Source organism: Crocodylus siamensis, chromosome 1 (assembly GCF_052110815.1).
Source record: "Crocodylus siamensis isolate JL-2025a chromosome 1, ASM5211081v1, whole genome shotgun sequence".
Taxonomy (NCBI): Eukaryota; Metazoa; Chordata; order Crocodylia; family Crocodylidae; genus Crocodylus; species Crocodylus siamensis.
In genome coordinates this window covers 392764835-392779737 of record NC_143395.1, presented here as the reverse complement: position 1 = coordinate 392779737, position 14903 = coordinate 392764835, and the positions used below count along the sequence as shown (strand labels likewise).

At 48.1% G+C, this 14903-nt stretch overlaps 1 protein-coding gene across 4 annotated transcripts in view; it reads right to left on the bottom strand.

Annotated features, from left to right (window-relative positions):
* PDGFD (platelet derived growth factor D) overlaps positions 1-14903 on the bottom strand; it is a 229547-nt gene that overhangs the window by 41997 nt on the left and 172647 nt on the right. The window lies entirely within an intron of this gene.

The window sequence follows — 14903 nt, the reverse complement described above, 5'->3', positions numbered from 1 at the left end:
AGAGAGCTACATTTACATTATAAAGAAGAACCTGTGAAACCTAAACAAAACCTTTCCGAATGCCTGGCTGTAAGGAGACACTCTGCCCTCAGGATTAGTAAAACTTATGCAAGGCTTTCTCTCATTTTAGTTGTTAAAATTCACAAAAATTAAAAAATACCCTGAGAGCGATTTTTACAATTTTTTAAAATAAGGACATAATGTCCTCTTTCCCCCTCTCCCTCCCTATTTTCATTCTTTGGAAGTTATTCTCTTTTGGGTGTTTTTCAGATTTTGTGTTGGATTCATTTCTGAGATGTTAAAAATGTGTTTCTACAGATGTAGGGAACTGTCTAGTGCAATCTGTAGTTTGCAGCTCAGTTTGCACCCCATAAGAGAATACTCTTCATATTGAAATGGCAAATTCAAATTAAGATGCTTGGGAAGTACATCCTTAATTGATAAAAGATGGTTCAAAAGATGTACTTTGATTTAAAAAAGGCACTGTATTATAGAGAAAGGAAGCATTGAAAGATGGGAAACTAATATTGATAGTATTCATTCTGTTTGGAAAAAATAAATTCAAATTAAAAGAAGTTTCAACTGATAAGCAAGATTCAGCAAATGATGGGAGCTAATAGTTAAATTAGCATATAAAGATATAGAACTAAGCAACAACAACAGAAGGCTATGTACTAGTGAACTCAAAATTCAAATCTTGAAAACACTTATGCATGCATTTTATTTTAATTGTGTGCTAACATCTACTGTAGTCAGTAGAAAGATACCAGTTTATACCATCTGTAATTTCAGGCATCAATCTATATACTAATAAATGTCAAAAAGTAAATTGTGCATTACCATTGATTTATACAATTTTTCAGGGAAAAGTGTATTTTTTAAATATGCACCTTTACCTTTGTGGCTTTAAAATATTTATATATTCCAAATATATATGCAAAGGTGAGTCTTTGAATTATAGAAGCATAATTTACCACACTCATCTAAACTCCATTTGTTATGCAATATATTGATATGATTGGTGGAAATCTAGCAGATAAATCAGAACTCTGGACATGTTGTAGCAATTCTGATACATCTCACGATTAAATCTCATCTGTTCTCTCAAGAGAACTAGTATTGCTACAAAGAAGGTATATATCTCCCTCTTGATATGAACACAAAATCAATGGGAGTTTCTAGTACACTCATGCACCAAGAGAAAAATATACCCCAGTTGTCCTTAGCTAGGACTTTGAAGAATAGAGAATATTGATTTTTTTTTGTTTTAACAGATGGTATTTTGTACTACGTTGTCATTCTTCAAAGCCACTCCCTTTCATTCCTTTTCCCTCAGGCTAATTATTTTTCTCACATGGAAGAGGCTTTTTGTTTTCCCTCCATAATTCCCATCACAAAATTCCAAAGACATCTTTGCTTAAAGATAAAGCAAAGACTACTTTGCAAAATATTCCTATGTTTACCTGAATTTAAGAGGACTTCAAATTTAAGGCAACCACCCTGTAATTAGAGTCTATAAATAGAAAATTATAAATTTGCTATAATTTCTCAGCATATCTTGTTTATTCTATGATTTTATGAAACTCATCTCCCTCACAACTGTGGTAGGGAAAGCACTAGTGGGGGCCAAGGGGCCAAACCCCTTCCCCTTGCAACCCTGCCCCTTGCCGGCTCCTGTGCTTTTGCCTTCTCCCATCTGCTCCCTGTCCCCTCTGCTGTTTGCCCCACCAGTGCCTGCCTTGCCTGCCACTTATCCCCACTTCCCTGCTGCCTACCCGCTTCTGTCCTGTACTTGTTCCTACCCCCCTGCCACCTTTCCTGCCTTCCTCTTGCTCCTCCCCAACATCTGCCCCATTGTCCCTTGCTCTCAGCTTCCCACAACATAACCCCCTGCCCTTCCCACCCTTGCTTCAACCCATCACGTGCCTGTACCTGCCCACCTAATACCTCTCCCTGGTGCCTGCCTCCCTGTGACCTGCTTCCTGTCTCCTTGCCATGGGTGGCTCTGGCTCCAAGGCAGTCAGCAGCTGTGGTGGCCCCAGTTTGGCCACAAACTGTAGTGGCAGCTCTGAGCTAAGCTGGGCCAGGGCCAGAACTAGAGCTTAAAATAAGTGAAGGGAGGGTAAGCGGCTGGGGCAGGGAACAGGACAGATGAGAGACAGCTGCAATGAAAAGGTGTAAGTAGAAACTTGCACAGTGACTGTCCATGCTAACCCTAATGGGCACATCCACACAAGCATGAACATATATCTTGCAGCATCTCAAAACCCTTTGAGATGCTGCAAGAGGCACATGCAGAAATGAAGAAATGTTCTTTGAGCTGCAAATTTGCAGCGCGGGGACAAAATTAGACCCCTGAATATCCAGGGGGAAAAAAAATGTGGGGAAAGGCGGGGGCAGGGCACTGTCCTAGATCATGCCCTGAGGCAACTGAAAGCTTGGTCCTCCACAAAAACACTCAGAAAGGGTGCTATGCTGATATTTAGTCAAAAGGGAAAAAGCTTCAACATATCTCTGGAACAGTATTCCAGTGTGTTAGGTAAATGTGACAGAAGGCAGGGTGGATATGCACCTTATATGTTTACTAAATATGTATATGGAGAGCATAAGCTTTCATGAACTTGAGCTCACTTCATCAAATGCTGTGAAAGCCTCTACTGGCTCTGCAGTCCCCATCCGAGTCTGGCAGGTGCACAGCAGGTCACAGCCAGGCAGCAGCCCCGACTGCCAGACTGCTGCAGTGGGTAAAGGGTGCAGGGAACTCTCAGGGCTGCTTCAGCAGTCCAGCTGGCACAAGGGGTAGTGTCCCCAGGTACTAATTGGCTGGGCCCCAGAAGCTCCTGAGAGCGAGTAGCCCTAAGCTACTTGCCAGGGCAGCTTTTTGTACTGCTGGGGCCAGGACAGGGAAGCTTTTTATACTTCTGGGGACAGCACAGGTGCTGGCCCTCAGCTCTAGCTCCCCCTGACTGCAGATCCAAGAGGCAGGGTAATTTTGCCTCAAGTGGCACAATTTTTCCTACACCAAAGCACATGTCCAGGCATGTGCACCGAGGCAAAAAGCCCCGGCTCAAATTTACACTGCTTCTATTTCAGCTGCTGCAAGCACACATTCTTGCATGTGTAGATGTGCCCAATGTATGTTAAATTATTTCCATAATGCTAAGGAAATAATACTACGCACAGGAGGAAACAGTCTTTCCTGGATTATTTAATGTTATCCTAAGATTTCATAGACATTAGGGCTGGAAGGGACCTCGGGAGATCATCGAGTCCAGCCCCCTGCCCAAAGGGCAGGAAGTCAGCTGGGGTCATAGGATCCCAGCAAGATAAGCATCCAATTTACTCTTGAAGGTGTTCAGTGTAGGTGCTTGAACCACCTCCAATGGCAGACTGTTCCAGACCTTGGGGGCTCGGACAGTAAAGAAATTCTTCCTTATGTCCAGCCTGAAACGGTCTTGCAGGAGTTTGTGACCGTTCGACCTCGTCATCCCTTGGGGCGCTCTGGTGAACAGATGTTCCCCCAGATCCTGGTGGTCACCCCTGAGAAACTTCTAGGTGGCCATCAGATCACCCCTGAGCCTGCGCTTTTCCAGGCTAAAGAGTCCCGTGGCTCTCAGCCTGTCATCGTAAGATCTGTTTTCCTGACCTCTGATCATGCGCGTGGCTCTCCTCTGGACTCTCTCAAGCTTCTCCACATCCTTTTTGAATTGTGGAGCCCAAAACTGGACGCAGTACTCCAGCTGCGGCCTCACCAAGGCCGAGTACAAGGGGAGAATGACGTCCCGGGATTTGCTCGAGAAGCATCTATGGATGCACGCCAGCATTTTGGTCGCTTTACTAGCCGCAGCATCGCATTGGAGGCTCATGTTCATCTTGTGGTCAATGATGACCCCCAAGTCTTTTTCTTCTGTAGTGCTAACCAACGTAGCACTGCCGAGCCTATAAGGGTGCTGCAGGTTTTTCCTCCCAAGGTGGAGAACCTTGCATTTTTCGGTGTTAAACACCATGAGGTTCTCATCTGCCCATTTGCTGAGCTTGTCGAGGTCAGCCTGGATCACCCACCTATCTTCTGGCGTGGATGCTTTGCCCCAAAGTTTGGTGTCATCGGCGAACTTGGCCAGTCCACTCCTAACTCCAGTGTCCACATCATTAATGAAGATGTTGAACAGTATGGGTCCCAGGACAGAGCCTTGAGGGACCCCACTGGTTACAGGGCACCATGATGATTGATTGCCATCAATCACAACCCTCTGGGTCCGACCACGAAGCCAATTTCCCAGCCAGTGGATCGTGGTGGAGCCAAGGCCACAACTGGCCAGTTTGGCCAAGAGGTGATCATGGGATACCAGATCAAAAGCTTTTTTGAAGTCAAGATATATGACATCAATCTCTTCTCCCTTGTCCAGGTGATAGGTCACCTGGTCATAGAAGGAAATGAGATTGGTCAAACAAGACCTACCCGCAACAAACCCGTGCTGGCTGTCCCTTAGAATGTTAGCCTGGGCCAGTCCCTCAAGGATGGCCTCCTTAATAAACTTTTCTAAGATCTTCCCCAGGATAGAAGTCAGGCTAATGGGCCTGTAGTTAGCCGGATCCACTCTCCTCCCTTTCTTGAAGATCGGCACCACACTGGCCTTCTTCCAGTCTTTGGGCACTACACCAGAGTGCTAGGAGGTTTCAAAGACCCGTGCCAGGGGCAGGGCTATGACGCTCGCCAGCTCCTTGAGTACCCTGGGGTGCAGGTTGTCAGGGCCAGCTGACTTGAAGGTATCCAGCTTCTCAAGGTGTTCCTTCACGAGGTCAGCATTGATGGAGGGTAGGGGATCCCCCTCACCCAGATTTCCCTGTCCCATAGCAGGCATGGGCATCCCGTGTGACTGATGAAAGACTGACGCAAAGTACCTATTTAATAGGTTGGCTTTTTCCTGGGCGTCAGTTGTCAGTTGCCCCATCTGGTTTAGCAGGGGTCCAACATTGCCCTTGCTTTTCCTCTGGCTCCCCACATACCTGAAAAAGGACTTTTTGTTGTCCTTGATGCCTGAAGCTAGTTGGAGTTCAGTTGCAGCCTTGGCTTTCCTGGTTTGCTCCCTGCAGGACCGGACCAGCGCGGAGTAATCCTCCTTGGAGGTGAATCCCGTCCTCCATCCTTTGTAGGCTTTCCTTTTTAGCCACAGTAGGTCCAGATATTATGGAATCATTTGCAAATGGTATATAATTATTGTGTAAGTTAGCATGTAATACCCAAGTCTTTTGGTCCTGCATCACAAGGATTTTACTAATAGATTGCAGGGCACAGGGCTACTTGTGACAAGTTTTTCTCCATAGAGGGCTTGCTGATGAACAGATCACTTAACAACTTCCACTCCAACAGGGTGAATGCATCTGATACCCATCTCTGCATGGAGCTTACATGGAATGTATCACTTTCGCTTCATAAAGGGTGTACAGCAGTTCTCTTCCAGTGTACAACTGTTCTCATATGCGCAGTGAGTTAGTGTAATACATACTATACGGAACTGTACCTTTATACCAGGGGCAGGCAGTTATTTCGACTGGAGGGTCACTTAATGAGGTTTAGTGTGGCAACAAGGGTGCAAGGGTAGCTTCGCCCCTTGACAGGTGCCCTGTCTCCTAGTGCCATTCTGCCCCATAACCCCTGACCCTTGCCACTGTAAGTCTCTCCCCTTGTCCAGGAAGTACTCCTTTTAGGGGTGGGGGTTTGCTTGTATATTATGGGTGGAGGGGTGAGTGGGGGGTGTCGGTATGGTGCAAGGGTGGTGTGTGGGGGTATAGGAGGGGAATATGTGTAGGTGTGGGATGTGTGTGGGGTGGGTGTGGTTGAGGTGTGGGGTGTGTGGGACTGCTGTGTGTGGGGGGTGTTTGGGGTGTATATGTAGATGTGTGTGGGGAGTGTGGGATTGTTGGATATGTATGTGAGTTTGATGAGGGGGTGGGGTGGGGTGGGGTGTGTGGGGGGTATGGGTGCATATGTGGGCAGGTGTAAATGTGGGGTGTGGGTATATGTGTGGATGTGGGTTGTGTAGATGTGGGGGGGGTTGACGTGTGGGGTGTGTTTGTGGGTATGGTGGGGTATGTGGGGGAGTGTATATGTTGGGTGTGGGTATGGTGGGGGTCAGGGTGTGGATGTATGTGTGTGGGATGTATATGCTGGGGTTTGTGGGACAGTTTTGGGTGTGTGTACAGGTATGGAGAAGGGGTAGATTGTGTGAGGGTGTGTGTGGGGAGGTGGTGGGTGTGTGGGGGGCTTCCCCCCACCTGCTCATTGCAATGGGGCTCAGCCCAGCCCCTCCGTGGGTGGGGTCAGGGGGAAGGGGATCAGCACTGCTTGCCTGGTTTGCAGCATGCTGCAAAGGGCAAGAAAGCAGCTGCTGCTGGCCAGCAGCAACAGAAGCCCCTGGAGAGGGGACAGGGGTATCATCAACTTTCTTAATCTGTGTCCCACACTTGGCCAGCAGGACTGCAGCCGAGCCTGTGCTGGCTCCGGGTGCTGTTGCTTCTCTCTCACGTGCCAGCCTGGCGGGGCTGCACCAAGTGCATGCTGCTCCTACTACTGTTCCCTCCTCTCTTGTCTGTTCCTGCCTGCCCATCAGAGCTTTGCGAGCAGCCAAGCTCCTTCACGCACCTCCCTTCCCCTCCATCCACACATGCTACCCCATGCATGTTACACCAGGGTAAGCTGCAGGCAGAGCCTACCCCACTCCCCTCAATGTTGCAACTTCCCCTCCTTATCTGCTGCCTGAAATGCTGCAGCAGGGACAGGAGAAGGAGTTGCTGGAGAATGGGGGAGCCCAGCAGTTCCCTGGGCAGCAGCAGCAGCGACAGCAGCAGCAGCAGCAGCAGCAGCTGCCTGCTCAGAAGCTTTGCTTGCTGGTGGAGGAGGCTGGGAGTGCAGCACGCTCTGCCCTGGGGAGGATTCAGCCCCAGGCAGAGTGCAGCAGGGACAGCTGTGAGTGGGGCCACTTACAATTAATTGGTGGGTGCTTGCCTGCAGGCCGGATCCAATCAGCTGGCACTCAGGCCCATGGGCCATATTTTGCCCACCTATGCTTTATACTATTTGGATGTTGTGACTGATGCAAATTGAGCGTTCCCACTTATTAAGCAGTTTCATGCAGACAGCACATTTATATGAGTCACACTGTGGCAACTGCAATTAGCCACAGTGCTTAAATTGCCAGATTTAAATGGCAAAGCACTCCCTTGTGAACAGTTTGTGGCTCTGCCATGTACTGTGTGCACTAGCCTGGATTTAGTGACCTTCAACATTTGATTGACACCAGTTTTTTTTATGGGGTCTCTTTTTTCAGGCTTTTTCTAAGTTAGGGCCACAAAAAGAAAGGGTGCTGTGTTGATGGGCAGGTGTGGGGGGCTGCTGAGGGGTTTCAGTTTTTTTAGATTGATGTGATATGTGTGGTTTTCTCACTGATACTTATGGCAATATGCTCAAGCTTTAGGCTCTTAATTATGTCCCTCTCCCCCACCATCATTACCTACCAAGGAAAAATGATAGCTATTCCAAAGTAAACATACTAAAACTCTCAGGATCTACATTTGAGACATAACAATCTTGATTTTGGGGACTACTGAGAACTTACAGATAGTTCTTATCTCTATAGTTTTTACTTAGAGTAATAAATGCTATGAACTCTTGAATATTGCCCCCTTGATATCATAGAAAATGAGGGTTGGAAGGGACCTCAGGAGGTCATTTAGTCCAACCCCTTCTCAAAACAGGACCATCCTCAGGGCTTCCAAGGGCTTTGTTGAAACAGGCCTTAAATTGGTAGCACAGTTCATATTTAAATGGACAAACTGGCTGCATCTACATGTTCAGTTAATGAACATGATTAAATTCTGGGGCTTATTGCGCTGGAGTTGATTACTCCCAGGTGCTGTGTCTTTATGTTTGCCTGGGCGCACAGCACATTGAGGCGTCAGGCCCCCCAGCCTGCCAGCCCAGGGCTTCTCCCCCCAGCTCAACGTGGTACATAAGGGTTGGTTGAGGCACAAGGGTGCTTCAGCATGGGGCTAGCCTACAGGCAGCCCCTGCACTGAAGCACCCTCACACCTCAGCCAGCTGGGGCAGTATCTACCCGTGTGCTGCTGCAGAGTAAAAACTTTGCAGCAGTACAGTACTTGTATTTAGAAGTATTCTTCCATGGAGTTAATTAATTTACTCTAGCCTAATAGGGGTGCACATGTAGATGTGCAATGTTTACTGCCCAGGTGTGCAGTAAATGTCTTATTTAGATGTCTCCATGTGCAATAATATGCCTGAACTTTCTCTGCAAAATTCAGGTTCATTAAAGCACTGGTCAGGGCTGGACCAAGAAGAATTTCCTGCTGTAATCCCAGCCCAAAAACCAGCCCAGTTCCAGGAAAATCTGAAAACTAGAAAAATCACAGAGGATGGTGTGGGGTAGCCCAAGAAAGATTTCCACCTCTAATCCCAGCCCAAAACAAATTCCTTATTTGAGCCCGTGTACTTAGTACAGTGGGCACAGGGGGACTGTCAGCTGGCAGTCTGGCATCCACAAACCACACCTTCAACTGGGCAAGACCCTGGCCAGAGATGTCCAGGAGAGTCCCTCGGTGGCACACAGGAATGGTGTCAGATTGCCCACAAAGCATTTCCATCTAATCTCAGCCCAAAAGCCAGTTCCATATTTGGGGCTCTATACTTAGTACAGCAGGCATGGGGAGGTTGTCAGTTGGCAGCCTTGCACAAAGACATCAAGCTTTGGGCTGGGCAAGTGTCTGGTCAGATAAGTCCAGGAGAGTCCTCCAGTGCCACAGAGGCACGGTGTGGGGTGGCCCAAGAAGGATTTCTAGCCATAATCCCAGCCCAAAAGTGGTTCCTTATTCAAGCTGATATACTTAGTGCAGTAGGCATGGGGGGTGCTGTCAGTTGGCAGCATGGCATGCAGAAACTGCGCTTTGGGCCAGCAGGGTTCTTTGGGACAATCCTCCAGTGGCATAGACAGCAAGTTGGGGGTGCACCCTGCCCTGGCTGGCCACCAAACCATTGCCAAGCCGAGTCTTTCTCTGGTCTTTCTTGTCTTCCCCCCACCCCCCACTTTTTGGCAACGCTTATTTTAAAGCCCCAAGACGGGGTTCTATTTGAGCTAGGCACTCTTGCCTTTGGGGATTTGCTGAGGCACTCTCAGACTTTGGGGATTAATGGAGTCACCAACATTGCTAGGTGACAGGGAAGCTGCCCATTCCAGCACTGTCCCTGCACCCTTTGGCACCATGCAGCCCATTGGGCTTTGCAACAAGGGTGCACACCAGGGGTTTCACACCTCATTTGTCAGCCTTGCTGGGGTGCTGGTTTTAGGGTGACCTCAGTGGTCACCCAGGCAGTTCCCTCATTGCCAGGACAGCTCCCCCTGACACTGACCATGGTACTGTCTCCTTATCTCTCTGGACACAACCGTGTCAACCCAGGACTGACCCAGGTACACCCAGCTCTGAGTGTAACAGTCACATATAACAGTGTATGGGGAGGGCTATGATGAAATGTTATATGTGGCTGTTGCACCTAGTTCTGGGGTGTATCTCAGCCCTCCCCATACACTGTTATATGTGGCCATTACAATCCAGAGCTAGGGACACCCCATGCCATGCCTCTGGCACTGGGAACTCTCCTGGACACCTAGCCCAAAAACCAATTCCCTATGCAAACCCATATACTTAGTACAGTGTGCATGGAGGGCAGCATGGCACGAACAAACAGCATTTTGGGCCAGGCAAGACTCTGGTCAGAGATGTCTGGGAGAGTCCCCCAATGGCAGAAAGTCATGGTGTGGGGGGGGCCTAAGAAAGATTTCCATCTCTAATCCTGGTCTCCCATCTCCATCTCTAATAAGAAATTCCTTATTCAAGCCCATATACTTATTACAGTGTGCACAGGGTTGTCAATCAGGCCATGCTTTGGGCTGTGCAAGACTATGGTCAGAGGTGTCCAGGAGAGTCCCTGGTGGTACACAGGCATGGTGGATGCAGGATATTAATTTACATATTATTTGGTAAATATTCATAGCTAATGAAATTCTCTCTTTAAAATGTGTAATTCATTAATAAGAAGCTTTTATTGGGTATAGATTAGCTTTGCAAAAAGGAACTAGGAACCAGGAATAAGGACCTGGGAATTAAAGGAACAAATTGCAGCCTCATGAACCATAGCCTGTAGCTTTGGCGTTGGCCACCCCAAAACAGTGGATGGTGAGAAGGCCAGTCACTGCCAGCCAGGGGTCCCTGCCCCACACCCCCAGGGCCAGTGAGCGGGGGGGGAGGGGTTGTGTGGTGCAGATGTGCCTTGACCTTCAGTAGAGGCAGGCAGTTTGAAATTCAGGGAGCAAACCTTAGCATGTGGCCTGGGGTGCCCCAAAACAGTGGATGGTGACAGCAGGCCACTCACTGCGAGCAGGGGGTCCCCCACAGCTGCAGGCCCAGGCAGAGCGGGGCTGGCAGGGAATTTTGCAAGTGAAATGTTCCTGGGACCTCAGAAATGTGGGGGGTGGCTGACTGATGAACAGAGCAAATAAAGTGCACGGCTTACAGCTAAGCAGGCTTTTGCCAATTCTGGGAGAGAACCTTAATGTATGGCATTGGGTGCATGTGTGGTATGGGTCAGGCAGCTCTGGGAATAGGCCTTGGCATACTGGAAGGTAATGCAGGAATGGGGATTTGTCTCTGTGGACTGCTTGCTAGGGTATGGCTTCCTCTATTCCTAATGAGGTAAGTGACAGCAAAACAATAATATTGCTGACCCTAAAACAGTCACATCACAGAAGTCTGCTTCTAGAAGAGGAAACTATATGGTTTATTGAACTGGGCTGGTGTCTGTTCAAACTCCTGGAAAGCCAGGTTTGGAGGTCTGCTTCAAGGCACAGACTGATGAGAGCTGTAATCTTTGTGGCGGGGGAACCAGAATTGACATGCAAATAGGGTTACTGTGAAATACTGATAGGACAATGCACTGTCAGATTTCAAGAATCAGCTCATAAAGCAGACCTAGGGTCCTTGGACTCTATGGCATAACATCATGAAACCATGTCTGACTATGAAAATAAAAAAAAAAAGACAAAGAAAATTGCTCCATCAAAAAGAGTGTGGTCACTGACTTGTCATGCTTTGGGGTGCCTCTCACTTCAAACCTGCAGTCCCTGCCCCCCAGCCCTGCCAGTGCCCTCACCCAGGGCCCCAGCCAAAAAACACCTTCATTGGAGCACTGTTAATGCAGACAAAGCAATTCAAAGGGGGTCTGGGTTTGTGGCTGTAGCCATGTTGGTCTAAAGACATAGGCAGGCAAGGTTCTTTGGGTAGATGTGATATCTTTTATTACACTGAGTAGTTGGAAAAAAGTTTTTGGCAAGCTTTCAGGTGCAGTCACCCTTCTTCAGGCATGGGGTGTCTCTGCTGTTTTGAGACGCCGAAAGAAGCTAAAAGTGTGGCAGGATGTCAGTGAAAATGTAAATAGGGTCAGCACTCTAGGACTGGCCAGTTGCTCAACTGGTTTTACAGGTTCTTTTGAGGAATCTTAAGGTAATGGTCTGAGTGGGGACAGGAAATGGTCCTTTCTAGTCCTACAGGAGGCACAATATACAACAATAACACAGAAAACATAATCATGCTTTACAGCCAAGCGACTACCCACCCAGTCCTGCCGGTGCCCCTCACTCCTGCTGGGGTCACTTTAGCTCTGGGGTGTAACGGCCACATATAACAGTGCATGGGGAGGGCAGAGATGCACCCAGCTCTGGGGTTTAACAGCTCCATTTAACAGTGTATGGGGAGGGCTAAGATACACCCCAGGGCTGGGTGCAACGGCCACATATAACAGTTTAACACTGCCCATACCATACACTGTTATAATTGCTTGGGGGGCTGGTGGGTGGCGCAGGTGGTAGCCCCTACCCCCCCCCCAGCCCTGCCTGTGTCCCTGACTCCGAACCTGAAGCCCACTGCCCCACCAGCCCTGCCAGTGCCTCTCGTTCCCAGTTAACTTGGAGCCCCCTAACCCAGTTGGTGCCCCTCACTCCCTACCTGCAGCCCCCTGCCCTTTCAGCCCAGCCGGTGCCCCTTACTCCTGACCCACACACCTTGAACTCCCAGAAAGAGGCGGCAGTATGAATGTCAGGCAGAAGAATGGCAAGCAGACAGTGGTCAAAGGAGGACAGGGACATGCTGCTGGGGACAAAGATAGGCTTAGAAGGAACAGGAGTACCCAAGAAGAGGGGCAAGCTTAGTGGGGTAGAGGACAGGAGGGGGAACAAGTATTGAAGGGATCTGGTTGTAGGCTGGGGGGTTTTGACTGCAGGCGATGATGATCTGCCAATGCAGCAGTTAAAAGACTGACATGCAAATAGACTAAGTGATGAGAAAATTCCTCTCATTGAGCCTGGGCTGTTTTTTTCTTCACCTCAACCCACACTATGCCCCTACTGTGCAGGGGTGGGGGTGTCAGTTCATGCTGGTCACTGTGTGGTGATCACAGGGCGGGGGGAGAGGGGAGAGGGAGTTGGAGTAGGGTGATCATGGCCCCCCCAACCCCACTTTGGGGGAAGCTGTCCTGGGTGCGGGATACCCAAGGAATCCTAATCAACCTCAATAATAACCTCAGGCCACCTCCATGCTGGTGCTCAGCTTTGGAAAAAATCCTGCTTTTTGATGTGAGGATACAAACAACAGGAGACACAGGATTCTTTCTGTTTTGCATAAATATTCCTGTAGCAATGTTTCCATTCAGGCTTTAGCCTGGATAGCCTGGGTGCATGATACCCAGATGCCAACACACAGGGAGGTGCCAGGGGGCAGGCACCCAGACCCTTTGTGTACCTTTGTGTAGCCCTAAGTGTATCCCACACCTAGTGACCAGTGTAACACGCCTGCAGAAAAAGTGGAGGGCGGAACTACTTTGGGACCCAGCTTGGGTAGGGGGGCAGCCCCTTTGGGAGGCCTGTGTACAGACCCACAATGCCAATCCAGACTTGTGAGGGGGAGGCAGGCAGGCTCACTCTTGTGGACCTTTGCATGAAAAGATTTCCCTCCCCACCCAGCAGCGCTCCGTGCAACAAGCAAGAGGTGCCCAGAAAAAAGCGTGAAGCTTTGCATGGGGGGTGGGCAGCACTGCATATTGAGCTCAACCTCCCCTCACCACAAATGCATACATCTCAAGCACAACTGCCAGTAATTTCACCCCGCCCCCCCTGAAAAGCAACCTGGCACAATCCAAGACAATAAACCAACCAAAATATCAAAAGGGCAGGAGGGTAAAATTGTTCTGATGTGCCCCCTTAGCACATTTTACTAGTTATACCATAACTCATTGCATGGTAAACCACATCCGAGTTACTGAATTAGTCATCATAAACCAACTAAGGAAAATTAAATTAGGAGCATTTTTAGTGGGTAAATGCTGATTACATAGACAAGTGCCCCTAGGGAAAAGTACTGAAGTTAATTTTTGACACTGCCCCACAGATTTGCTTTGTTTGGTGAGACAAACTGAGGAGGTAACACACATTTGTAAAAGAGTATCCCTTATTCTGATAGCATCATACAGACACTTGAGAACTGCTCCAAGAGTTTAATTGGCTTTAAAACACAATTTGTAAATCCTTAACAAAAAAGCACAATTTATCTGAAGAACATTCTCTGCAGAAAGCTCAGATATGTCTCCAGATTGTCTTACTCTATGGAGCGAGTTCATTTCCTCATGCGTATAACAATGGGATTTTACAGTACAGTCAGTTTCACGCATCATTTCACTACTGTGACTAAAAAGTAACTGAGCCTTGGTGTGACTGGTGTGAAATCCTGCTGCTTTACTTATCAAAGGATTGAAACCACACGGGTCCTTAATTTAAAACTAGAACTAAAAAGGTTCTTCAGGTGGATGCAAATATCTTCCAAGTATCATTACACAATTTCTAGATAAGAGATTCAATTCCTAGGCAATTTCAAGGAAGATGGTAAAAAACAAACAAACAAAACAAAGAAAAACAAATACACAAAACCAGAGCAGCATGCTGTATACTAAACCCTGACTTTATGCCCACGCTCAAGTCCATCCCCGTTTAGGACAGCACCTATTTGATTAACTTGAAACTTTGATTTCAGTGAGATTCACACACTGCTTACAATCAATGCTGTGCTGCTTGGGGAGGTTCTCTTGAATCTAGAGCTCAGGCTAATGCTGCCTCTTATTTGGAAAGTCATGCTCTATTTTCAGATCCAAATGTGATCTTGTTTTGCCCTCTTTTAACACACTCTTAAATACTATTATTGTCCGTATTACAGTATTACCTTAACATCTCACAATCCAAACAAGGAAAGGCAGTGCTGTTATCTTCAATTTGCAGATGAGGAAGCAAACCACATTATCCTGTCTGTTATCTGCTCTGTGAGGAATAAGCCTCCTTCAGCATATTATTGGACTATAAACCCAGGCTTGTTTTGCTAAAAATTCTAACACTTGTCCACTTTCAGATAGCTCAATAGAGATATGTGCAAGTGCACTTGCACACTTATGGGTAGCAAACTCAGGAGCGCAGTGAGCTCATGGAACACCCCAGCCAGACGGGCGGAGGCGGGCAGGGGCTGGGTATACTGACCATGGTAGACTGAGGGCTGGGGGAGAAGGCAAGGGTGATGGAAAGAGGAGTCTTATCTGTCCAGAGCAGCTGCAGTGGCAGCTCTGGCAGGAGCCCCATGACCAGGATTCCTGGGAGAAGACCCTGGTGCCCCATTCACCACCCTTCCCTCCACTTCCTCCAAGATATTCATGCTGGAAACAGAGCTATGCTTATTCTGGCAAAGGCTCCCAGGAGCGGAAAGGGGGAAGAACCAATCTGCCTGCACCATTTGCCACCTAGATA